Source organism: Notolepis coatsorum (assembly GCF_963971535.1).
Source record: "Notolepis coatsorum genome assembly, chromosome: 4".
Lineage (NCBI taxonomy): Eukaryota > Metazoa > Chordata > Actinopteri > Aulopiformes > Paralepididae > Notolepis > Notolepis coatsorum.
In genome coordinates, this window is record NC_140168.1 from 93,851,042 (window position 1) to 93,860,862 (window position 9,821).

Genomic DNA, 9,821 nt, shown 5'->3' on the forward strand with positions numbered 1-9,821 from the left:
TATTATTATTATTAATTATTATTATTATTATTATTATTATTATTATTATTATTATTATTATTATTATTATTATTATTATTATTATTATTATTATTATTATTATTATTATTATTATTATTATTATTATTATTATTATTATTATTATTATTATTATTATTATTATTATTATTATACTGCATGCAGTGTTGTAGTACTTGAGTCCAGGACTTTAAAATACTTAAAGTACTAAATACATAATACACACAATAAAATCAGAATGACTAAAATAGTAAATAGTAAATCATCAACATTTTTTAAAGGTCATTTTGGTTGATAAACCTATGATTGGCCACCATACCGATCTTTGATAATGTTGGCCTGGAGAGGGTGGGGGTTGGTTTGGCTGCACGCCAGACAGGAAGTTGGCGCGTTGCCACGGCAACAGCATAATTCGCACGAACACGCCAGTGGCAGTATAGTGCACTTCCCGCACGCGAAGCGAGCAGTGTTGTAGTCGAGTCACTAAACCTCGAGTCTGAGTCGAGTCTCGAGTCCCCAGTGTTCAAATCCGAGTCCAAGTCCGAGTCACCAAAGAAGAGCTTGAGTCGTTTCCGAGTCGAGTCCCCATTACCCTAGTCTGAGTCCAAGTATTTTTTTAATCCACTTTTTCTCCTTATTTTCAAATGTTCTCCCATCCCAATTTCGCATTGCCAACTCTCCCCTCCAATTCTCCCCTCCCCATGTCTTGAACGTTGCTAGACTATGCCTCCCACTGGTCGGCTGTAGGGAGGATAGAAGCCTTGCATCACGTGTCCCCTCCGGTACACGAGGAGGCAGCCTGTCACATCTTTTCACCAGACAGCGCGGATTCTCAGTGGCGAGGAGTAACGCGTGGGAGGCTCACGCTGCCCCCGTCACTTCCTGTTTCTGCTGTACAGGCCTCACCCAACCGACCTGTAGGAGTCGCTGTCCACAACGTCCAATCCCCACCCATCGACTTTCCACCCGCTGACTCTGCCAATTGAGTTACTATGACGACTGGCCCAAGCCGCAGGCAATGCTGACTCGGGGAGTTGAGACCGGAGTCTCTTGCATTGGTGACGAGCGCAATCTCCGCTACGCCACCCAGCCACCTTTTCCAAGTCCAAGTCTTCAAGGTTGAGTCCACTCCGCAGAGGTCTGTTGAAGTTTGAGGTTGTCCCGGTCTTCTCTTCAATAGTTTGTTCAATAGTTATCGAACGTCTAGCATGCCGACTAAAAACGACGACACAAAATGTAGTTTGCAAAATAAAATCTTGCTAAAAATGCATTCAACATCAACTTCAATTTTACGAGACATCAGTGTGTCGTCTCTGTTTTAGCGGTTGCAGAGTCATGCATGCATGCTCACTGACACACACACACACACACACACACACACACATGCAGAGCTCATGACACACACGCACGGGGATACAGCCCCCCCCCACACTCACTCACTCACACACACACACACACACACACACACACACACACACACATGCAGAGCTCATGACACACACGCACGGGGATACAGCCCCCCCCACACTCACTCACTCACACACACACACACACACACACACACACACACACACACACACACACACACACACACACACACACACACACACACACACACACACACACACACACACACACACACACACACACACACACACACACACACACACACACACACACACACACACACACACACACACACACGCGCGCAGACAGACAGACGCTCGTACGTTCTCAGATGCACAACTCGCACATAGGTTCAAAGTCCCTCAGACACAGGAAATAGAAAGAGAGAGGAAGACAGTTAAGTACAGAGAGAAAGAGAGAGAAAGAGAGAGAGAGAGAGAGAGAGAGAGAGAGAGAGAGAGAGAGAGATAGAGAGAGAGAGAGAAAGAGAGAGAGAGAGAGAGAGAGAGAGAGAGAGAGAGAGAGAGAGAGAGAACGGAGAGAACGGAGAGAACGGATAGGACAGATGAAATTAGACGGAGGGACGAGAACGATGCGGCGATAAAAGAAGAATTGTAGGGAAAAAAGAATCTCAGCACATTTCTCAGATCCAGTTAACGACTAAAGTCGATGGATGTGATTGATTGATTGATTGAATACTTTATTTTGACACAAATCGTAGGACAAAAAACATTTTTAAAAGACAAGACAATAACAGTGTCAACAACGCTGGTCAAAAATGGATAAAACACAATAAAGCCAAGGCTTGTCTCCATTGTGGTCCATACATGGAACATAAAAAGGCACAGAAACACAAATGGACATGTACACTAGACAGGACACATCCTAAAAATGTGTATAAAAACACCTAACCTGACAACTCATACAGTTAACTAATGTTAAAAGAAAATCCGCAAACCCTTAAAAGCAACTCACGATAAAAGAAATAAAAGCCAAGTTATGATAAAAGAGATAAAAAAACATTTTAAGACCAATTTGAGTTGCTGCTGAGCCATGCTTTTAGGGCGGATTTAAATCCGAGAGGGGAGTTCAGGAGTTTTATGAATGTTGGCAGGGCATTCCACATTACCGTAGCCGAGTAAAAAAAATGCATCTTTCCCCATGCATGTCCTGACTCTCGGCGGGACCAGGTCCGTGGGGCTTCCTCTTGTGGCGTGTTTGTGGACATCTCCTACTTTATTAAAATAATTTACTAGGTACTTGGGGACCGTTTCTTTCAGTACTTTAAAAACCAGTAGCATTTTAAGCTGGTGTACCCTTTCTTCAACCCTAAGCCATCCCACCAGTTGTGCACGTGTTTGGAGAGGGGGGAGGGAAGGGGGGGTGGGGTTGTTACGCGGGTGACGACGGCATACCGGGACCTCCCACCCCAGCTCACCCCACCAGAGCATCAATTATACACAAGTCTCCCTCCTCTGAGACAGGGAGGCCTCACTCCGAGAGGTTAAAATCCAGAGAGGATGAATTATATATTTATTATATATTTACGAGCCGATGGATGTGGATCTCTCTCCCTCCTTCATCTCTGCGACGGCTCCAGAGGGCGGATGATCAGCGCCTGGGGTATTGTCTCCCGGCCGTCTCTCTCTCTCTCCAGCCAGTGATTTGAGTTAATGGAGATTGCGGCGAGCCCCCGGCCTGGGATCAGGCGCGCATCATCGATCAGCGATGGCTTTGAGAGAGTGGCCCTAATGACTCTCCACACCGTGAACTCCTCTTCGGGTCTTGGTCTGAGAAGGGGGGGGGGGGGGGGGGGGGGGGGAGGCAGAGAGTCAAGTTCACATGGGCTGGTAAGCATAATAATAATAATAATAATAATAATAATAATAATAATAATAATAATAATAATAATAATAATAACACACTTTATTTGTATACCACCTTTCATACAAGAATTGCAGCTCAAAGTGCTTCACAGCAGGAAAAGAAATTTGCACATAAAGTACAGACATATACAATCACAGTTTTTCACATTAGGATCTAACATCCCAATAGGCCACCTTGTTTATGGTTTGATTCTATTGCAGAGTCAAGTTCAGATGGGCTAGTAAGCATAATAATAATAATAATAATAATAATAATAATAATAATAATAATAATAATAATAATAATAATAATAATAATAATAATAATAATAATAATAATAATAATAATAATAATAATAATAATAATAATAATAATAATAATAATAATAATAATAATAATAATAATAATAATAAATAATAATAATAATAATATTAATAATAATATTAATAATAATTATAAACGTTATTTATATAGCACCGTTCATACAAGAATTGCAGCTCAAAGTGCTTCACAACAGAAAAAAGACAAAATGAGCACATAAAGTGCAGACATCAATTTTTCACATTAGGATCTAACATCCCAATAGGTCACCTCGTTTATGATTTGATTCTATTGCAGTTTAAAATTCTCTGTATTTTCCCCCACTTTGCCAATAGCACATGATGTATTTTATAGCCTTAACCACTTTTAACTAGCTGTTATTATATTCAAATACTGTTTTAATTATGCTCTTAAAATGTCTACAGTATCTATTCTGTTTTTACCTGGTAGTAACATCTTGCCCAGGGAATACAGTTGAAAACTAGCTTCCCAGCTAACACTGGCATATTTACAATGGTGGTACTCTGTCTCATTAGTGTTGAATAATGTGCACTGTCCCTATTCAAATAAAGTTAATAAACTAAAATTTAACGACAAAAATAATAATAATAATAATAATAATAATAATAATAATAATAATAATAATAATAATAATAATAATAATAATAATAATAATAATAATAATAATAATAATAATAATAATAATAATAATAATAATAATAATAATAATAATAATAATAATAATAATAATAATAATAATAATAATAATAATAATAATAATAATAATAATAATAATAATAATAATAATTGTTGTGAAGGATCAGATTAAACCAAATATATATATTTATTTATGGATATATATTTAATAGTATTTGTATATCGTTTGATATCCCTTGTATATTCCTTGTACGTGTACACGGAATATCCCTTTATTCTACTACAGCCCATAATAGTTCATTCTCTTATTGGACAAAAGGACCAGGCGCCAGGGACAAGCCCCTGGCGTTCAAGTTCAAAGGTACCGACGAGACATGCCCTTACTAGCCTCAGCTCCGCGCAGGAATACGGCTACCGAAAGCAGAGCGGCACTACTTGTCCACTGTGCATATAAATATGGCGCAAGAAATGTAGAATTCCTCTTAGTCCTTTACCCTTCTACCCAACTAAGTAACAAGACGTGAAGCCTCACCCCACGATACCGCGTGCGGTGTAGTACGGCCTGTTTGGCCTTAGAATAGCAGTGATACCTCGTGCGAATTAATAGCTGAATTGCCAGAGTTTGGCACCGTATTTCTATTAAGTAATAATAGTCTATTATGTATGGTGCATCGTTCGGTTAGAGTTCTAAAGTGAGCAGCACCCCCATCGTTTCCTCGCGTTATCTAGAGTCTTAACCAGGTTGGGCAGACCACGCGTGGTGCTTTCATCCGAGGAGTTCTGGGCGAGGACGAGTGGACCTGCACATTGGATTACCTACCCGACGACTGCTGAGCCCTATACGTCATGGAATATCTATTTGCTTTGGTGCTTTGATTTGTGGAGCGGATAATCGCCAACACCGGTGAGTGTTGGATTTACCCCGAGAGGAGCCAAGGTGAGACGGCGCTCAGACCAGACTGAGGTCGCCTCGCTTCTTCTCCGTTGTGGACCTACAGCTACAGCTACAGCTATCGTCTACAAGAGAGCCCAAGTGTATTCATCTGCGGATCAAGGTTCTACGGGCACTGTGTTCTGTACCTGAATTCTCCCTAGAAATCGTTGACCAGACGGGATACAGCCGACGGCTCTCCTACCCCCCCTACTGGCTTACAACCGGCGGGACCCCTGCAGTATATTATCCAGCTATAATCATTAAGTGACCATAGATATAATTCCCTAAAAGCCAGGTTGTATACTTGCTTCCTGTGTAACCAGAGATTGGACATTCAGTGTTGATTTGCCTACGAGTACTCATTTGCCTTACAAGAGCATTCAATTCAAATCATAAATGTAATAAGTAATTATTATATGTACCTTTTGCTATATATTAAATATTTGACTATTACCTTTGTGTGGACCTGATTTCATATGTGGGAAAGTGTTCATCATACTTAGATATCGTGTACTGTATGGCCAGTAATTAAAGTACATAAAGCGGTAGTGGTTTAATGATACCATACTTATCAATACAGTCAGGGAATTGTACCCCTCAGTTACAATTGGTCCTTCGAGCCGGAGGGTAACTAGTGTAATATTAATATAGTGGTATTAATATTGAAATGGCCTATGATGAACACTCCACGAAACGGTCCTCCTAAAGTAGAACGCCCGCAACGTAGACGACAGCCACCTCAGTACTTAGAGGATTACGCTGTCAGTAAACTACCTAGCCTTCTACAAACAGTAAACGCAGTAAAAGTAGAAAGTAAAATTATGTCCGACCCTATCAACCAGGATACCCCGACCACAGAGGCCCTAGTGGGTTCTAATGTAACTGACCAAGCTCACGGTGGGGACCAGGAGGGAACTGACACGACTTTACCCCCCGCCAATACCGAAGAAGTAGTCCCCCCAGAGCTCCGGGAGGAAGACAACCCTCCAGAGGTGGAACTCTGCACGGAACAAGATGAGGAGAGCGCCGAGGAGATAGAGCTCCAGGACTCCCCAACGAGTACAGCCAGAAGCGGCTCACCTCTACAAGCGTCTTCCCCCAGCGAGGCGGAGAGGATGCTGTCACAGGCGTTCTTCGCCAGCCTGACAGCCTCTACCGAACGCGATCGACTTCAGGGTGAACGCGATCGACTTCAGGGTGAACGCGATCGACTCCAGACACAGCAACGGAGCGAAGAAGAGCACATACGTCTGGAGCTGAGACGCCTTCAGACGGAAGAGAATATGGCAAGAGACCGGGCCGACGCCCAGCGCGCCGCTGCCGGTGCCCAAAGAGAAGCAGATCTCACCAAGCGCGACGCCGAGCGCGACAGACTACAAGGCGAGCGCGACAGACTACAAGCGCAGCTAATGGAGCAGCTGATCACCAGGGCAACACCCCCTCCCTCCACAAGGGGTTCCAGAGCCTCGTCAAGACACACGTCAAGGGCACCCTCCCCTAACCGAGCAGGCGACCTTGAACTCGACCACCAGAGAGAGTCTACACCCCCCTCCGAACTCATTCCCCAACCGGTCCAAGTGAGACCCAGCTACAAGGAAGGAACAGCGGACACCGCGGAGAGGCTAAATAGACGACTACAGGATCTAGGTGACCTGGCAGAAGAAGAAGAGGGAGAAGAGGAGAGTCAAGCCCGACAGCAGCACATTACTCCACAGGACCAGGAGGTCCAGTACAGCCCAGGCTATACCCCCGCGGCTCTGCGCTACAGACCCCCGACTCGACTCACGGGTGAGCATGACGCACGACCAGTCCCGAGGAATAGCACCTGGACCAGCGGGCCATGGTACCCTGCCAGTACCAGCCCACCGAGAGGCGTAAGAAGAGACTCGCCCAGGAGGCCTCTCTTCCAACGCTCACCGATGTGCCAGCCATCCATGGCGTCATACATTGGCACACCGACGTTTCCAGACTTCACCCATGAGAATCGAGCACAGTACACGGAGCTCCGGATGTGCTTAGAGACAATGATGGTGGATGTCGCTGATGAACGCCACAAGTATGCAATATTATTGAAGCACCTGAAAGTGCCCCGAGCGCACAACATAGCGCTGGCCTATGCCACCTCTACGACCCCATACACCGCGGCTCTAGCAGCGCTGGACCAGAGATATGGACGTATATGGGATTACGTAATACAGGAGATAAGGCATATTGACCGCCTACCCCCAGCCACAGACAATCGCTCACTAGACGACCTGTCTATAAAAGTACAATCCCTGGTAGGGATGCTGGGGGCGCAACGAGAAAAGGGTATGCACAAACTATACGCAAACTCGAACGTCGAGAGGATTTTAGAGAAGCTGCCGCCCGCCCGACAGGAGCGCTTCAGGCGGCAAAGAGACCACCGTGATCCTAACGGTCCCGAGCCATCCCTCCTGGACTTAGCCGACTTCCTGGCGAGAGAAGTCAGCAGCCTACGGCTGGATACGTTCGTGCGGAGCACGCCAAGCTCCAGAGAGGGACCTAGGAGAGTAAACGATGGCCGAAGATCGGTGACTGTCATGCACCAATCAGAATCAGTACCGAGCAGCAAGAACCACAGTACCCCCTCGATGAAAGAGAAGTGGAAGATTGTGTGCCCGTACTGCGAGAAGGAACACTGGTTGTCACAATGTGACCAGTTCAAGAAGATGACCGCTGAAGAAACAAGTCACTGGATAAAGTCCAACAGGCGCTGTTACCGATGTGCGCGCAGTCACATGGCAGCCGAGTGCCGCCTAAAGAAGAGGTGTAGTCGGTGTGACGGAGCCCATCTGGATGTCCTACACGACAGTAACAAAAGAAAGCCTGCACCATCCAACAGCACAAAGGCAAGTGTTATGTACATTGACCCCGCTAGCAGCAGCGGCGCCCAGGTGCTCTTGAAGGTGGTCCGTGTAACACTGAGTTACCAAGACAAGATCATGGACACTTACGCCGTCCTTGATGACGGGTCAGAGAAGACCCTTCTCCTCGCGTCCGCTGCGGCCCAGCTGGGGCTGCGGGGGAGCGAGAACCAGATGACGATTCGGACAATAAGAAGAGATCTAAAGACGATAAAGGGCGAGAATGTCTCCTTCACTATCGCAGCAAGCGGGCAGCCAGAGAGACGGTACAGGATTACTAATGCTTTCACCAGCCAAGAAATAGGACTATCGCAGTACACCTACCCCATCGCTAAGCTGATGGATAAATATGTGCACCTGCGTCAACTTCCTATCCCGCTCATAGACGGCGCCACCCCGACCCTGCTGATAGGCTCCGACCATGCAGACCTCATAGTCCCGATAGACCGGGTCCATACAGGACCCAGAGGTTGTCCTGCAGCAGTCGAGACCCGCCTAGGATGGACGTTACAAGGCCCCCTCGCCAAGTCTCTTAACCGAACAGCAGCCACTAGCTGCCTCCACTCCAGAGCGACAGAAGGAGACACCACACTCCTGCAGCATGTCGAGAGGCTATGGACACTAGAGACAATGCCCTTTAAGAACGAAAGGAAAGACATTCTTTCTAAGGAAGATATCTACGCTATAGCCCTCCTCGAGCACGGGACAAAGAGAGTCAACGTCAACGGAGTGATGAGATACGCAACTCCACTCCTGAGGCGAGAGGGAATGCCCACCTTTCGTGCTACAAAAGAGGCGACGGAGCGGTATCTATTGAACACAGAGCGGCGCCTAGCCAAAGACCCCGCTCAAGAAGCTGTGTACCGCGCTGAGATTACCAAACTAATCACAGCGGGACACATAAAGAAAATTGACTGGCGACGTCGTGCGCTGCTCTGCGCCTCCCTGATCAAAGACGGCTTTGATCTCCGGCAGCGGGCCAGCAGCGACCCCCCAGTATTACGCAGCCTCTCCCCAGAGGAGAAGCCAGCGAGCAGCGAGACCTGGATGGCGACCATCCCAGGAGAAGCCCAAGAAATGACACTAGGACTAGTCTGGCGCTTCAAAACAGACTCGCTCCATTATAGACACAAACCCCTGATCAAGGAGCAGGGAAGGTCGACGGCAATACCGACCACCAGACGGAGTGTATACAGAACACTCGCCAGACAATATGACCCGTTGGGATGTATTCTACCTTACACCACCAGGGCAAAGATGATTGTAAGAGCGCTATGGGACAAAGACCAGGGCTGGGACGATCCCATACCCGAACACCTTGCATCCACATGGAGAGAGTGGGAGACGGAACTCCGCTCACTCCCAGGTGTTAATATACGCCGCAGCTACTTCCCACCCACAGTGAGGCCAGAGACATGCAAGATCGACCTGCACGTATTCAGCGACGCCTCCGAAGTAGCCTACGGTTCGGTGGCTTACTTGCGTGCCCAAGAGGAGGGAGGAGAAATACATACTGCTTTCATCCTGGCTCGCTCAAGAATAGCCCCACGCAAGCAACAATCTATCCCGTGCCTAGAGCTCTGCGCAGCCCTAGCAGGAGCGCAGCTCGCCACGTTAATCCAACGTGAACTCACCATCCCGGTGCAAAGAACAATCTTGTGGTCAGACTCCACGACCGTACTCACATGGATCCGGTCCGATTCGTGCAGATACAAGGTCTTCGTGGGAGTCAG